We start from the raw sequence: 15,356 nt of genomic DNA, 5'->3' as shown, positions 1-15,356 counted from the left end.
GTACGTTTCTTCCGGCCTCTGTTCCATTCTGGCCGTCCAGTCCTGGGCTGCCTTTTCTACAAAGGATGCTGGATTTTCACTGTCTTTGAGTTTTTCCACATGGACAGCTGTGGGGCTGTACTGATTAGGGTAAGCTGCTCTCAAGGCCTTCCATATCGCATTTCGATGCTGGTCGAATCTGTCTTCATCTGTACGAGGTGTCAACATCAGTCTGCCCAAGTTCTCGCGCTCCAGCACTGTCTCGGTCTCGGCTTTGCCCAATATCATGCTGAGTACATATTTGATGTCTCCCACAGCCAGGGTTCTCCCCTGGGTTTCATTTTCGAAATGCGTAATCCATCTGCCGGCCCCTTCATGTAACACTGGGAGCCTTGCCAGGAGACCACTCACGTCTGAGTGGGCCCATGGCTGGTAATGGGAGTTGATACCCTTGTATATTAAGGGCGCCATTATGGATGTTTCTTCAGGGTCTGACTCTTCTTGGACTTCTTCCAACGTTCTCCCCTTCTTTCTGACCCTTTCCTTCTCCTTTTTCCTTTCTCTTTCCATCTTTTCCAGCTCTTTTCTGCTTTCTTTCAGACTCCTTTTCACTCCTTCTTCAATTTCGTCCAGTCCTTTCTTCATCCCTTTCCGAATTTCTCCTATGCCCTTTTCAACTCCTTTCTTGACTTTGTTGATTCCCAGCAGTCCCTTGGTTATCATTCTGGGTGGAATTAGCATTGGGCACACCTTTACCACGAATCCTTTGTTTCTACAGCTCTTTTGCTTGCCTTGGTGGATCCTTAGGCCCTGCATTCCCTTACATACCCTGTGACAGCCTGCACATTCCTTTTCGTTCTGTGTTGACTCGTTCAATTCCTCGAGCGAGTCTTCCAGCTCACCATAACGTTTCCTCATGTGTTCTGCCCTGTCTCTGTCCCCTTCCTCTGTCGCTGTGTAGTAAGCCTTGCTCACCTCGCCCATGGTTTGTTCGAGGTCATTCAGGGTTCTTCCCGCCTCTTCCTGTATTTCCCTTGAAACGTCGTCTTCTTCACTGTCTTCACTTTCTTCTGCACTCTCACTGTCACTTGCCACCTGGAATCTCACCTGGCATTCCCCCTGTTTCCTTTTCCCTCCTAGGGTCCTCTCTTCTGTTTTCCCTCTGGCATGACTTCTGGTTTTCCTTTGCTGGGGGATTTCCTCTTCATCCTCTTCCCCTCCAGGGGTCCGCTCCTCCTGACCTGTTATTTTCTTTGTAGGCTCAGAGGAGGCCTTTTTTAGTTTGTCCTCTTCCTCTTCACTTTTCCTCTGGATGCTGATTTCCCCCAGGGTTTGCTGTACTTCCTCCTTTACCTTCTTGAGGAATTCTTCCCAGTCCTGTCTGTATTCCCTGTATCTTTTAGTCTCACCCAGGCTCCCTTCCCTTTCTGCCCATCTTTCCAGTGGGTCTATTTCAGCCAGTATGTGGTGGGCTATTTCTTCTTTTTTCTGTCCCCGAGTCATGGGACTTCTTAGTTCTGTCAGTTTCTGTTTTATCCGTGTTCTTCTTCTTTCACAATCTTTCTCAATCTCTTTCTCTTGCTTCCTTATCCTTGGGTCTTCTGATTCTCCTTGTTCTCCTTCCTCTTGTGTTTCCTGTTGGTGAGTTTTCCCTGCCTCCCCTTTTTCAGCGTAGACTTGATTCAACTGCGCGGTGGCTTCTCCCTCAGCCGTTTCCAGGAATTTCAAGTAGGGTGTCATATTCTGGCCCCCCCGCTTCTCCCTGGTATTTGCTTCTTCTATCTTATCCAGGATGCGGCAGGCCAGTTTCTCCTTCTCGTGTCCTCTTAGGTCTCCCAATTTCCTCAGGCTCTGTTTTAGCCATTCTTCCTCTGTTTCACACAGAAGGCTCTCGCTTTCCTCCGTTTGTTCTTTAGGGGCTCCTTCTCTTGCATGTGGAGTGCTTGCGCAGCTCACTCCCTTTTCCCATCTTGGCCCCCCTCTCCATTCTTCACCCACTCCTCCTGATGCTGCTGCATGTTCTTCCCTCGTCACTCCATTCTCACTTGCTCCTCCCCCTGGGAATCCAACTATTATGGGGGTGGAGGGTGACTCTGGTGATGACGGCTGTGACGCCTGGGGCGACCCCTGTGGAGATCCATGAGGGCTGATCCTCCTCAGCTCCAGTATCCTCATTGCTTCCTCCATTACCTCGTCACGAGATCCTTTCATTATGATCTCTCTCAGCATCAGGGCTGCCTGTATTGCGGGGAGCGTGGGGCTCCCGACTTCTTGGACTGCTTGCAGTGTTGGAGCGTATGGACCTCCTGCTTTGATATGTCTGATTGCTTCCTGTAAGCTTGGAACTTCTGGGTACAGCCTTTTTGTGTCAGAGTATGGCGGTGGTCTTTCCTCCAATGGTGGTGCCTCTGGAGCTGAGGCTGGATCCTGTGATGTCACTTCCTTCTGGGTTGGTTGTGGATAGTGCATCTTCTCTTTTTCTCCTGGGTTTGGCACATGGTCAGGAGTGTTCTGCTGGTCAGCCTTTTCCTTTCTTCTCTGCTCGGCTATTTTTGCGAAGGCTTCCCATACTTGAAGCTCAGTTTCCCTCTTTTTTCTCCTTTCCTCTCCTTTCTTGCTGCTCTTGTAGTTCATGACCTTTTCTCTCATTTGGGTCAGGACTATGGGGTCGAGTGTTCCCCTTTGCGGCCACGGGGAGGCGTCTGATTTTGTCCGGCTGGCCCATTTCTGGCTTACCTTCTCAATTTCTGGTTTTGCTATCTTGTTCTCCCTTACCACCTCTTCCAGTGGAGTCGGCTGTCTGGTTGCCATTTTGTTGACTCTCTTTGTTTTCTTTGCTGATTTTTACTGTTCTTCAGGACCTGCTTTGTCACTTCCTTCTTTGGGTTCCTGATCCTTGCTTTCTCTTAGTTCTGGATATGACACCCACGTGCGGATGTTGGGGTATTCCACCTCTTCCCACTCTGGCAATTCCCCTGGTTCTTCTTCCTCGGGCACGTTGAACCCTCCTCGTCTGGGGTAGCGCTTATACTTGTATGTCCCTTCCTGGACCTCCTTTATGATGCTATCTGCAGTGTGTATAGAGCCTTCTCCCCTGTTCAGGCCTGGGATCCACCCAGTACGGCTCCCTGGGACCCAACCTCGGCGTATGGCTTCTTCTACTTCTAAAGGGTCTGTTTCTCCTTTGTGGTATCGTTCTAGGGCAGTGTTAATGTCTTTATATAGGAGATCTAATTTCCTTTCTTCTTCGTATTCCTCCTGGTATATTTCGTGATGTAGTTTGTAATACTCCTCCTCCACTATGCGCATATGGTTGTGTCTCTCTCTCTGGGCGACACTGTCAGCCTTGTACTTGCAGCAAATGTTCTTTTTGTCCTCTTCTAGCTCAGCCTGGTGGTGCTCTTCTTCTACTTTATTTCTTCGTAGCTGCTCGGCGAAGCTCTCGTAGCGCGCCCCTTCCTCTTCTGAGCTGTCTTCCCCTTCTGGCTCGTCTTGCTCCTCAGGCTCTTCAGAGCAAGCCCAATCTGGGTACAGGTCTCCTACTGTGTATAGGACGGCGTCTATCAGGTAGCTCCAACTCTGACAGTGAGCAGGAAGTGACACTCTTCCTCCTGCAAAGTGTTCCCCTTTTTCGTTTGTGACGTGTAATCTCCACCTCGTCCCTGTTCCCTGAGTAATTTTTAATGTCCACTCCCTTCTTTGTTCGCTTTCTGCCATACGCTTCCTATATTTATCTTATTTTGCTTCTGACTATGTTATTTTATTTATTTGTTTTATTCTTTATGTTTCACCTTTTTTTTTTGGTTTTATTTAGTAATGTTTCACTATGTCCATACACACTCCTGATTCAAAGATATAGGCTCTCTCTACCAGCCGTGCTACTATCTGTGTAAGTTCTGCGTAACTGTTGCACACATGTATCTCACAACAAATATCTGCGCTATTCCCTATCATCAATTGCCACTTTCCTCCTGGTAGTCGGGCGAATACTATGGACCACTTATCACTCAGGTCCATGTATTATAGTTCCACAATTATATTTTGGTTGTGTTTTCTTTCTTTGTCCACTAGATGTCCTTCTGTCCTTATTTTATGTCGCCTACGGGGTGTGTGGGCGTGCAGTTCCCCTTTCCCCCGCTTTGGCCGTGTCTTCTATTCTGTATGTGTGTGAGACCCCTGGTGCTTTGTGGACGTGTTTCCTTTTGTCTCTATTTCCTTGTTTTCCTAATCTAAGGTAAGTCCTAGTTTTTTACAGGTAACGTTAGTGGTCTAGCTGTTTCTTCTGTGTCGTCCTGACTGCCCTTTTCCAGTTCTATGTAGGCCTTAACCCCTTCGTATGTTTTAAAATTTATGTTGAAATCTGTGCCTGTGTCTCGATCCCTCACTTCCACGAGGTACTTGCTACCCTTTTCAGTTGTTCTTTCAGTGACGGTGATGGTTTTTGCCTTAACTTGTATTTCTACACTCCCAGTATTTATAAATGCCTTCATATATGTTTCTCTTGTTCTAAGCTATGTGTCTTTTAGACTGTATGCGAGTAGAGAGGAAGGGGGGGCCACTTCTCCCTTTTTCTGGGCAGTCAGCCAGCTCACTTCCTGTTCTCTGTGTCTGCTTTTAATAACTTTCAGACTGAGGCTCTGATTTCTCTTTACTTCTTTATTTTGTTTTGCAGTCTTAACATTCGGCAATTACTTTTAAAAATGTCGTATTTATTATTTTATTCAAGCAAACAGTTTATTGATTACTTTATTCAGCAAAGCGGCTGTATTACAACTTATTTGCAAAGCACTTGTAAGGTCTTATCAGGCCCACCACTCTCTGGCTCTTTTTCCCTGTTCTGCTCTAACTCTCCTCCCACGCTTTCTACTCTCAGGCTGCAGTCTGAACAGTTGCTCAACTATAGGTTGGAACTTGTATCCCACAAACTGAGATGCGTGTTGGATCACCTCCTGTACTACTAATGGCTCTGCACCTGTAAGGAGTTTGGACGAGATTGTTCCACTTTTCTCCACTACTATTGTGTCAACCTGAAATCCCCCTTGGTGTGGCTGACAAATTGTTATTTCTAACACCTTCTCTATACACCTTGGCAATGGGCGGGATGTTCTTGGGTCTGGCCGTCGCCACTCACTAGAACGCCACTCCGTCCACAAGGACCTCTCTCTCTCTCGGTCGTCTGGGACAGTTGGGGAGTAGTCTTCTGGCTCTGGGGGTCTATAGGGGTGTTGTTCTAACTCGTCCTCGCGTTCCTGCTCAAAGTCTGGGGTCTTTGGGGAGTAGATCTCTTCTGAATAGGGGCTATAAGTATCTGGGGACTGTCTTTTCCTCTCGTACCCAGAGTTGTGACTGCTATTCCAGCTGCAGCCTACGTCTGAAGACTGAACTATCTCTTCCTCTTCTACCTCAGACTCTGACTTTTGTTCCTCTTTGTTTTCACTGTCTGTCACCGGGTCTGCTAAGTCTGATGCTTCTGTCTCCCCTCCTGCCTCTATCCACCCTGGATCCTGACTAAACCCACACTTCCACTGCTCTTTTCCCTTTTTTCCTATGGTTCTTTTAAAGTAGATCTTTGGGGGTGGCTCTTTTATTTGAACATGGGGACACTCCTGTCTAGTAGATGGATCTCCTTCTGCTTCCCAGAAAGCCCCTTGATTGAACGTTAATATTTCTATCAACAGGTTTACATCTAATGCGTGTGATGTCTGTAGCGATTGGACCACTGCTCCCACTGCTGCTTCTATGGATGTGCACTTTTTTCCCAGTTCCTCTATGTAGACCTCTCGCTGGTTTCCCAAGCTTTCCACAATCCTCAGTGTGTGTGTGCACTCTGGCATCTACATGGGCCCACGCCCCACAACAGAAACAAGCAAAGATGGTATGCACTCAGTATTTTACCCAATTATCAAACAGTTTAGAATAAAAAATATTATGTTCATGCCTCTTGTATAGCTCGCAGCTATTTTTCACGGTTTAGTCGCACTTCCCGTTTTCTCTGTCGCACAGAGTTAACACCTTTTAATATGCAGCTGTATTTACATTCAGCTATCACACAAAACCACCATAAGTGTCGCACACTTTACAGACTAGTTTCCTCACTATCTGTCTTCTCTGTCGCACAGAGGAAACACCATATACTCATAAACGCAAACGCTCTTGAGATCAACAGTATAACCCAATCTCTGTCTTTGTGTCTTCACTATTCTTTGCAGAGTGTTAGGTGAGACAACCCGTCCCAGGCTACCCACCAGCCCCAACAGTACAGTTCTCCCTAAATATAAGCAAAAACTGCTTACCTTGGGCCCGTTGGAGAACTGAACTGCCGGAACCTGCTTCACCCGGGGCGGAACTGCTCTCCTGGTTGTCTTTCCTCAAATCTCGGTAGGAACCTCCAGATCTGTGGTGGAAAATTCCACGCTCCTGGACTTCTCAACAATTAGCACTCTGGAACCAATTAACTCTTGTAAAGAAACCAATTATCACTCTGGACCAAGCATCCGAAGAAGACCACGTAGACAGAGACTTCCCAACACTGAAGATCTTTATTCACTGTATCACAATGATATTACAATCCAAACAATGTCTGAACTGCACTACCAAGCAATAGAGTGAAGGCGGCGCTACCAGCTGGTACCTCGACGAGATCGATCTGAAGCTCTGGCTGCTCTGCTCCCCCTTTTATTCTGTTCAGAAGCGCCTCCTTCTGAGACGTCACCAGATCGTGTTTTAGCCAATCAGAAAGGGCAGAGAAGCCAAAGGATCCAATCATAATGGTGGAAAGTTTCCCCCTCCTCCATTTTAAAGAATATGAGCACACCCCTCATTAGGTCACTATGTTGAGTCATAGTTGTTTGTACTCTTTTGCTATAGTTTGGGTTTTCTGGTTCTTTCCAGTTTTCCAGTTTGCATCTGTTTTGCACTTTCAACCAGCTGGCACATTGCCTTCGCTCCTGCTTGTCTGGACATGTCTGTACATGTTGTTTCATGATCTGTCATGATGTTTCATGTTGATCCTTTTCTTATGAGTATATGGCATTAAAGGTTATTAATGTATCTTACCACTATGTATTATTTAAACAATAGTCAAGGAAAAAACACCACATTAGCTAGCTCGGTTCACAGACTAATTAAATTATTCATTTGTGTCCTATAGAATGATTAATTGGTATCATGCATGATTTTAGACAGTAATACTGTGATCGCAATTATGTTTGTATGCTGTTATTGCTTATTAAGAGAGAAAGTTTATTTAGTGACCTGGGAGGACTTCTCAGTGGTGGCATAACTTTATGAATGGAGTGGTAGACAACCTAGCGTGAGAATTTTCCATAGACAGTAAAGGGAATTTTCGCATGTCAAAGGGCTCTGTTTGCCCCTTTGTTTGTGTCTTTTAGGTCTGGTTTGCCCTGAGTGGGGAACTCCGTCCTACAAATGACAAACATGAGGGCGCCTGTGTTGCCATCTGGCGTGTTTACTGCATCGATGAAACGTCACACACTTTTACGTTCCCGTATGCACGCAGAGTTTTACCCCAAAACGTACGTCTAAATGCGGAGTGAAAAGTGAAAACGAAACGCCACTTTTGCGTTTTTGTTTCAGATCGTTCCTATGTAAAGGTAGCCTTAGAAGGCAGCAGTTTTTCCTGTTTTTAACAGAGCCTATGGCCGCGTTCAGACTGCAGACGAATCTGATTCAAATCTGATTCCTTCTCATATCCGATTTTTAGGGCTGACTGTTCACACTGCCTTAAGCAAGTGTCCAAATTGGATATGGCTCTGTTCAGACTGGGTCACATTAGTAACAGATCTGACGGGTTGCTGTAGCAACGAAAACAAACATTTCTGCCATCAGGGGGAAATACTTGCTAATTTGGTGTGATTAAACATAGAACAATACAACTATGAGTGTTCATTGAATGCATGCATAAGTGTGCGCATTTGCGCGACAGAAACCAAAACTAATCAGTGGCAAGCTCCGCTTCAAACTGTTGGAAGGCTATTTAATTATTTAACGGCATTTAATAGAACAATGTGGATTCTTGCAACTTCCATAGAAACAGAGCAGAGACTGTATAATGCTCTACTTAGCATTGAGTATTGTTAAGTCACGTTTAACATGGTCAAAAGACATAGCCGTAACGTTTCTCCACAACTCGAAATAGGTGGGCGGTCACGCACGTAAAGTCACATCACGGACAGTCAAATCCGATCTGAGTGTTGGGAGCTGTTCAGACAGAGACGCATCTGTCCATATCTGATATGAATGCGATATGAAACTACCTCCTGGATGTGGTTTGCAACCGTTTTGCAAAAATCGGATTTCATGTGACCTGTCACTGTTCAGACTTCAAAAGTGACATCCGATACAAATCTGAATGGGCTAAAAATCGGATTTTGGCTGGCAGTCTGAATGCAGCCTAAGTCACTGGGTCATTACAACTTGAAACGCCCCAACACCTGCTGCCCTGATTAGCCTACCTGTGATAAGACATGTCTGCAGCATTCATTCCCAGATTGACATAAAATCACCATGGTTGATTGGCGGCAGCAGTGCTGCACTCCTTTCCAAATTTCCAAACGTCCCGCCCATTTTGAAAGCCTTTTTAGTTTCTGCAAGCTCAATATGGGTTATAGGTTGAAAGTTGAATGAACAATTACTTAAGGCCCTTTGGTTTCTCACAGGCTTGGTCGTTGTTGCCCATAACACACTCGCACCCTGCTAATGAATGATGTCATTGACACGTTTGAAAGGCTTTTTGGAGCAATTAAGGGACTTAAAAAATCTAATACTCAGCCGTGTGTATTTTCCTTGACCCATGCAATATTCTGATTTCTACACAAAAAAATTATATCCAGAGAAAAGTGGATTTTGGGAGAAACTCCATTCACCTCCATTCATTCTCCACTTGCTCGCGATCGCCCTCTAGTTGCAGTACCATGCGGAAGTATTCAGCGAGTGGTCGTTCTCCCCTTATTAGACATTCTCTGCCAATACCTCCATCAGAGATGGTTTATAAAGCGAGACGACTCATATGAGGGTCAATTCCGGTTACCCTGTGACGTAGTGCCACTCCCATTTAGGAGGCAAATGGGAGAAATAAACCTTATCTCGGATTATGACCATTCCCTTAGCCCTACATTCAGCAATGCAAGTAAAGCCTACCTTACATTGCCAGACTTTGCAAAGATTTGGAAAAGATTTTTGAAAGACTACAGTCTCAGACCCTCTCACATCTAAAGACAATTCATTGAGTTTTTAGTCACCGACTAGTCACAGGCCAGTCTCAGATTAGGATTTTGCAAAGACTGTGGTCACTATTTACAAGACTGCTGCTAGATTCCTTCAAATTATTTCCATCGTGCACTACGCTATACGTCATCATCAACAGGAACTCACATGATAGGCTACTCATATCAAAGTAATTTTTTCGCGTTTCTGCAGCATTGTTTGATAGTGTGACATCACTAACAGATATAGAGTTGTTCTGTCACGTAGAATAGCCGACTAATAAATTATAAGAAATGAAATAACAAATAATCATACAGGCTACAGCTGCCGCCTATTTTGCCCCTTCCGTTTTCGTGTTCGTCGACCGGGGTTTTTAATGTTCACGTCACTATTTGCATGAGCCACGACTGAAAAGACTTACGATAATATCAAACATGTTTGATATTGTCGTAACGGCAAAACTAGAAAAAGACTGACTCCGACGGACTTAAAACCGCTAAGATTGGCACCTTACACTAAACGATTTAGATGACGGGAGCGCGCCGAGATTCTAGTACAACTGGCAAGATTTTGGAAAAGTAGTCGGCGACTGTTAAAACAGACCAAAATCGTGCAATGTAAGCCAGCCTTAACGAACCTATATTCTACAAGGCACACGTCTTTCTAACATTCCCACATTGAAATCGTATTTTCCAGCATGGTAAATACATAGAAAAGTAACTTTGTTCACGACCTGTCCCTCCTGACCTGACCTGTCTCCGCTAATTGCGCAGGCCACCTGTTATCAACGGCACACTGCTTCTGCTGCTTCTACACTGGTCTAAACCGATTACTCGTCACTGATCACGCCCAGATAGGAGGCGGAAGTGGGCACCATTTCATTCCATTGAAAACCCCCTTTATGATTCATCTTCGTAACTATACGATCTTTGCCTCCATGGCTGGGGGTAAACACGTTATTGTCGGTCAACACTTGCCAACAATCAGAGACACCTGTCCAATTTCTAATCCGAGACACCTGTTTCTCCACTGGTCTCCAGTGATTGATGCCCCCACCATAGACCTCTGAAGTTCGCCTACAAAAAAACCCTACCATCTTTGCCCATATGAGGAGATCCAGTATCTTGAGATTTTTTTTACTATGGCCATTTCTGCACATTCGATTTGAAGCGTTAAAGACGCTTCACCTCATAACTCCACACTTCACACTTCTGAAAAAGGCTTTCAAAATGGGCAGGACATTCTGAAATTTGGAAGGGAGTGCAGCCCTTTAAAGGTAAACTATGCAACGTTTTTCAGTTAATCAATTCGTTCCATACTGTTATATATGATTAAATGAGTCATTACAGGTCGAACAATGTTTTTTTCGGCCGCCCTAGTGGTCTGTAGCGATAGAACCACGCTTGCAATTTCAGGAGCATGGAGGGATTATAAGAACTGGAGAAAGTGAACATGTCCCGCCCCCATTCATTTCAATGGGAATGCTAGGCTAGTGAAAAGTGCCGAAATTGAACGATTTTTTCAGGCTTTAACATGGCGTTTCAAGGGGCTTGTTTCCGGTGCCGTTTTACTTAGCCAATTAAGTGCCAGGTTACTGATTGACGTAAGGTACAGAAGGAGAGCTCGTGCCCACACTAAGCTCGTGCATGAGCTGAGAGTGGAACAGTCACCAATCAGCATGAGGAGAAATCGGGAGAAATGGCACCGGACATGATGAATTTCTGGAAAATGGCGACGAGGAAGTGCCTTGCTAATCGGCAAAGCTAATCAGTCAAATCCTGACCCCCTGTTCAGGAGCCCTCGGGCACGCACCCATGGTCTACTCCAGGAAGTGTCATGTGAAGTCTCATGAAAAGGCACGGCAGACTGACCGATTGAAGAGTTTTGTAAACTACATGCTAAAGCTGTAGGGGAAGCCAATCCTGCATAGTTTCCCTTTAAAGGAATAGTTCGGAATTTTGGACATAGGACCTCATTTCCAAATGAATCGGGGTGATATAGGTCGGTGGAGAACATTTTCAGTGAATTTCTGCCCTTCCTTAAATTGCAGCGTTCATCTGTTGCTAATCTGGTGCCGAGATAACGCAAGTCAACGGTAACATCCAGCCTGCCACTGAAAACAGTCTTAATCCACTCCACAGAACACCCGAAACAAATAAATGATGACGTCACACTATCGATGCACATGTCTGTGTTGATAGAACAATGTTAGAAATAAAACTAACCTTGCATCGCATTGCAATAGCCTAATTTGTTCCCTGTATGGCAGTAGCGGATTGATATTGAGAAACTAGTCCCTCAAAATGTAATAAATCATTGAGTTGCAAGCTTAGTTTTATTTCTAAAATTATTCTATCAACACAGACATGTACATCGATAGTCTGATGTTTTAATTTACTGGTCTCGGGTGTGCTGTGGAGTGAGTAAGACTGTTTTGGATTTTACCGTTGAAATGCGCTAGCTCAGAACCAGTTTAGCAATTGGGGAACGCTGCAACTTAAGGAAGGGGTTAAACGCGATAAAAACGGTCTCCACCGACCTATATCACCTCGGGAAAGTTGGAAATGAGGTCCTATGTCCAAAATTCCGAACTATTCCTTTAACTAAGACGAATTTATACATACCTCTCGCGTTTCAATGCAAGCACTCAGGCTCTGGCGCGTGGCACTACTTTGATAGCACTTAGCTTTCCCAGTTCATTCACTCGGATCCAAACAGAGATTAAGTTAGAAGCAACGAAACACCAACGAAACACCTCCACAACTCAAACGGCTCTACAGTAGGACGACTATCACAACTCAAACGGCTCTAGAACGACTATAGGCCTATTCGGACGGGATTAGTTTTATGGGGGGACGTACAGTAATGCAGGTTTATCATATGACCTCTGTAATATAAATGTCCAATTCGGACGGGACTAGACATCTCTGTCATTTTACTTGACATGGGAGGAGTAACTACGTTTACGTTCTGCCGTCACATCTTCGTCGCCGTGCACGTGATACTTTGCGTCAGGTACGTGCGGCATTTTCAGATTTGAAAGACTACACAAGTTGGTGAAACTAGCAAACGTTAGCTTTATGTTATGCCATAAGTAGTTTGAAATGGCTAACAATATCAAGCTATTAGGCAAACTAGCTAACGTCCTATTAGGAGCTGCACAGCATGTTATGTTTTCATTCAGACTATGGTGGAATTGTTTTCAAATCAGGATGTGACGAAATATTACAGACCTCTTTACAGAGGGTCGCGTTCGCACGGGATTAATATTACCTAAGGTAATTTCTCCGGACCGTTTTACGGAAGGTAAATGTGTCTGTAAATGTCACCGACATACTCCGTTATGTTTACTGACATGGCGCGTCCGGACGGGACTACATTACCTGGTAATTATTACTTTACCTGATGTCACCCCATAAAACTAATCCCGTCCGAATAGGCCTTATCACAACTCAAACGGATCTACAGTAGGACGACTATCAGTAGAACGACTATCACAACTCAAACGGCTGTACAGTAGGACGACTATCACAACTCAAACGGCTCTAGGACGACTATCACAACTCAAACGGATCTACAGTAGAACGACTATCAGTAGAACGACTATCACAACTCAAACGGCTGTACAGTAGAACGACTATCACAACTCAAACGGCTCTAGGACGACTATCACAACTCAAACGGCTGCACAGTAGAACGACTATCACAACTAACACTTACACACACTGGGCTGCTTCATGTCTCTCTATCGCTCTCTCTGGTTCACACTCACTTTACACACACACACACTCAGCTTTTTTTTTTTTTTTAAATCATATTCGCAATTGTACCATGTTAGCTTTCACAAAACAATTCAAAACATTTGTGTCTCAAGCTGTCTTCAGCTGAATGAGCTCCAGCTGGTGCCTGGAAAGCGTTCGGAGCTCAACGTCATCGAGGATGTGATGTGTCATGTCTCTAATTGCAACCAGAGGGGGCAAGACCGAGGAGGGAGGAGCGAGGAGGGAGGAGGGAGGAGCGAGGAGCGAGGAGGGAGGAGGGAGGCCCGACACACGAACACAAGAGCGTCATGCAGATGCATTTCCAGTTGGAGTTGTGTGATCATCAGGCCAAGGTGAAGATTTCCCTCCCACGTCTGTCAACTGTTGGTTTTCAACAAGTTTGTAGGGATTTATTAGTGACAATAGATTAGTAGAAAGAAAGCGAGCATATTTTAAATATGCTGGTTATTAACATGAACTACCATGCACACTTTAAAACTGTGTTTATGTGTCTTAAATAAGTACTCATTCATGTCTCAAGAACCAGTATAAAACATTGCCTCATAACAGCAAAGAGTTCATATGGCAGTAGAAAGAGAATATTCTAATATTAACATGAACTTAGCCTCGCGAGCCATCCACGTACTTCCGGCCAAGGATTGCCTCCACTACGAGTCTGGCCGTGCTCCTCTGTGGAGCATTCTGCTCGGTAGAATTGTAACAGAACGCCCCCCCTCCAGAAAGCAGCCAATAAACGAAGAGACGGGTTGGTGGGGGCGAAAGGGGGAGGGCGCTCGTGACGATGACGTTAAACGCCTGCGCTATGTTGTTATGTGTTGTACTTAAATAAGTACTCCTTCGTGTCTCAAGAACCAGTATCAAACATGACCTCATTATCATAAGAGGAAAGAGTCCATGTTCATATGACAGTTTAGGCTTTAGTTTAAGTTGATACTGTAAGTCCATGTTCATGTGACGGTGTTGATACTGTAAGTCCATGTTCATATGACAGTTTAGGTTAGGAAGTTGATATTCTCTTTGTCTGTTTATTCTAGCCTATGAGCAATGCATTATCAGTGATTGTTGTCTCTTAAGGACTCTTAGGACATCTCGTCACATTTCTCATATCCGTCTGTCCTTCATTCCTCCCTCGTTTCCTTCACATGATTAATCAGAAGGCGGAAGGGAGGAGGGAGGATGGACAGAGGAAGGGAGGGGGGAGGATGGACAAAAGAAGGAGGGAGGGAGGAGGGACAGAAACACAGCTGATCTGCAGCGGAGATACTCAACACGGTTACCACCCTGCCAGAAATGAGGTCACTGGCGCCTAGAGGCTGAAATAGTTTGTGTGTGAACTACATACAGAGTGGAAACAGCAGCCTGATGTTGCGTATGGAACCTCCACCAGGGGGCACCACAGGGCTGAAGTGCAGTCCATCAGAGCTGCCTACCACCACCGTTACCCCTCTCATCCACACACACACACACACACACACACACACACACACACACACACACAACACACCACACACCACCAGTTACCTTTACCCCTCTAATCCACACACACACACACACACACACACACACACACCACCAGTTACCTTTACCCCTCTCATCCACACACACACACACACACACACACACACACCACCGGTTACCTTTACCCCTCTCATCCACACACACACACACACACACACACACACACACACACACCACACACAACACACCACCGGTTACCTTTACCCCTCTCATCCACACACACACACACACACACACACACACACACACACAACACACCACCGGTTACCGTTACCCCTCTCATCCACACACACCACACACAACACACCACCAGTTACCTTTACCCCTCTAATCCACACACACACACACAACACACAACACACAACACACACAACACACCACCGGCTACCGTTACCCCTCTCATCCACACACACGCACACACACACACACACACACACACACACACACACACACACACACAACACACCACCGGCTACCTTTACCCCTCTCATCCACACACACACACACACACACACACACACACACACACACACACACAACACACAACACACAACACACCACCAGTTACCGTTACCCCTCTCATCCACACACACACACAACACAACACCGGTTACCGTTACCCCTCTCATACACACACACACACACACACACACACACACCATACCACCGGTTACCGTTACCCCTCTCATACACACACACACACACACACACACACACACCATACCACCGGTTACCGTTACCCCTCTCATCCACACACACACACACACACACACACACACAACACACCACCGGTTACCGTTACCCCTCTCATACACACACGCACACAACACACAACACACCACCGGTTACCGT

This window comes from Sardina pilchardus, chromosome 13, assembly GCF_963854185.1.
Source record: "Sardina pilchardus chromosome 13, fSarPil1.1, whole genome shotgun sequence".
NCBI lineage: Eukaryota > Metazoa > Chordata > Actinopteri > Clupeiformes > Clupeidae > Sardina > Sardina pilchardus.
The sequence above is the reverse complement of the archived record's forward strand: the minus strand, read 5'-3'. Positions refer to the sequence as shown.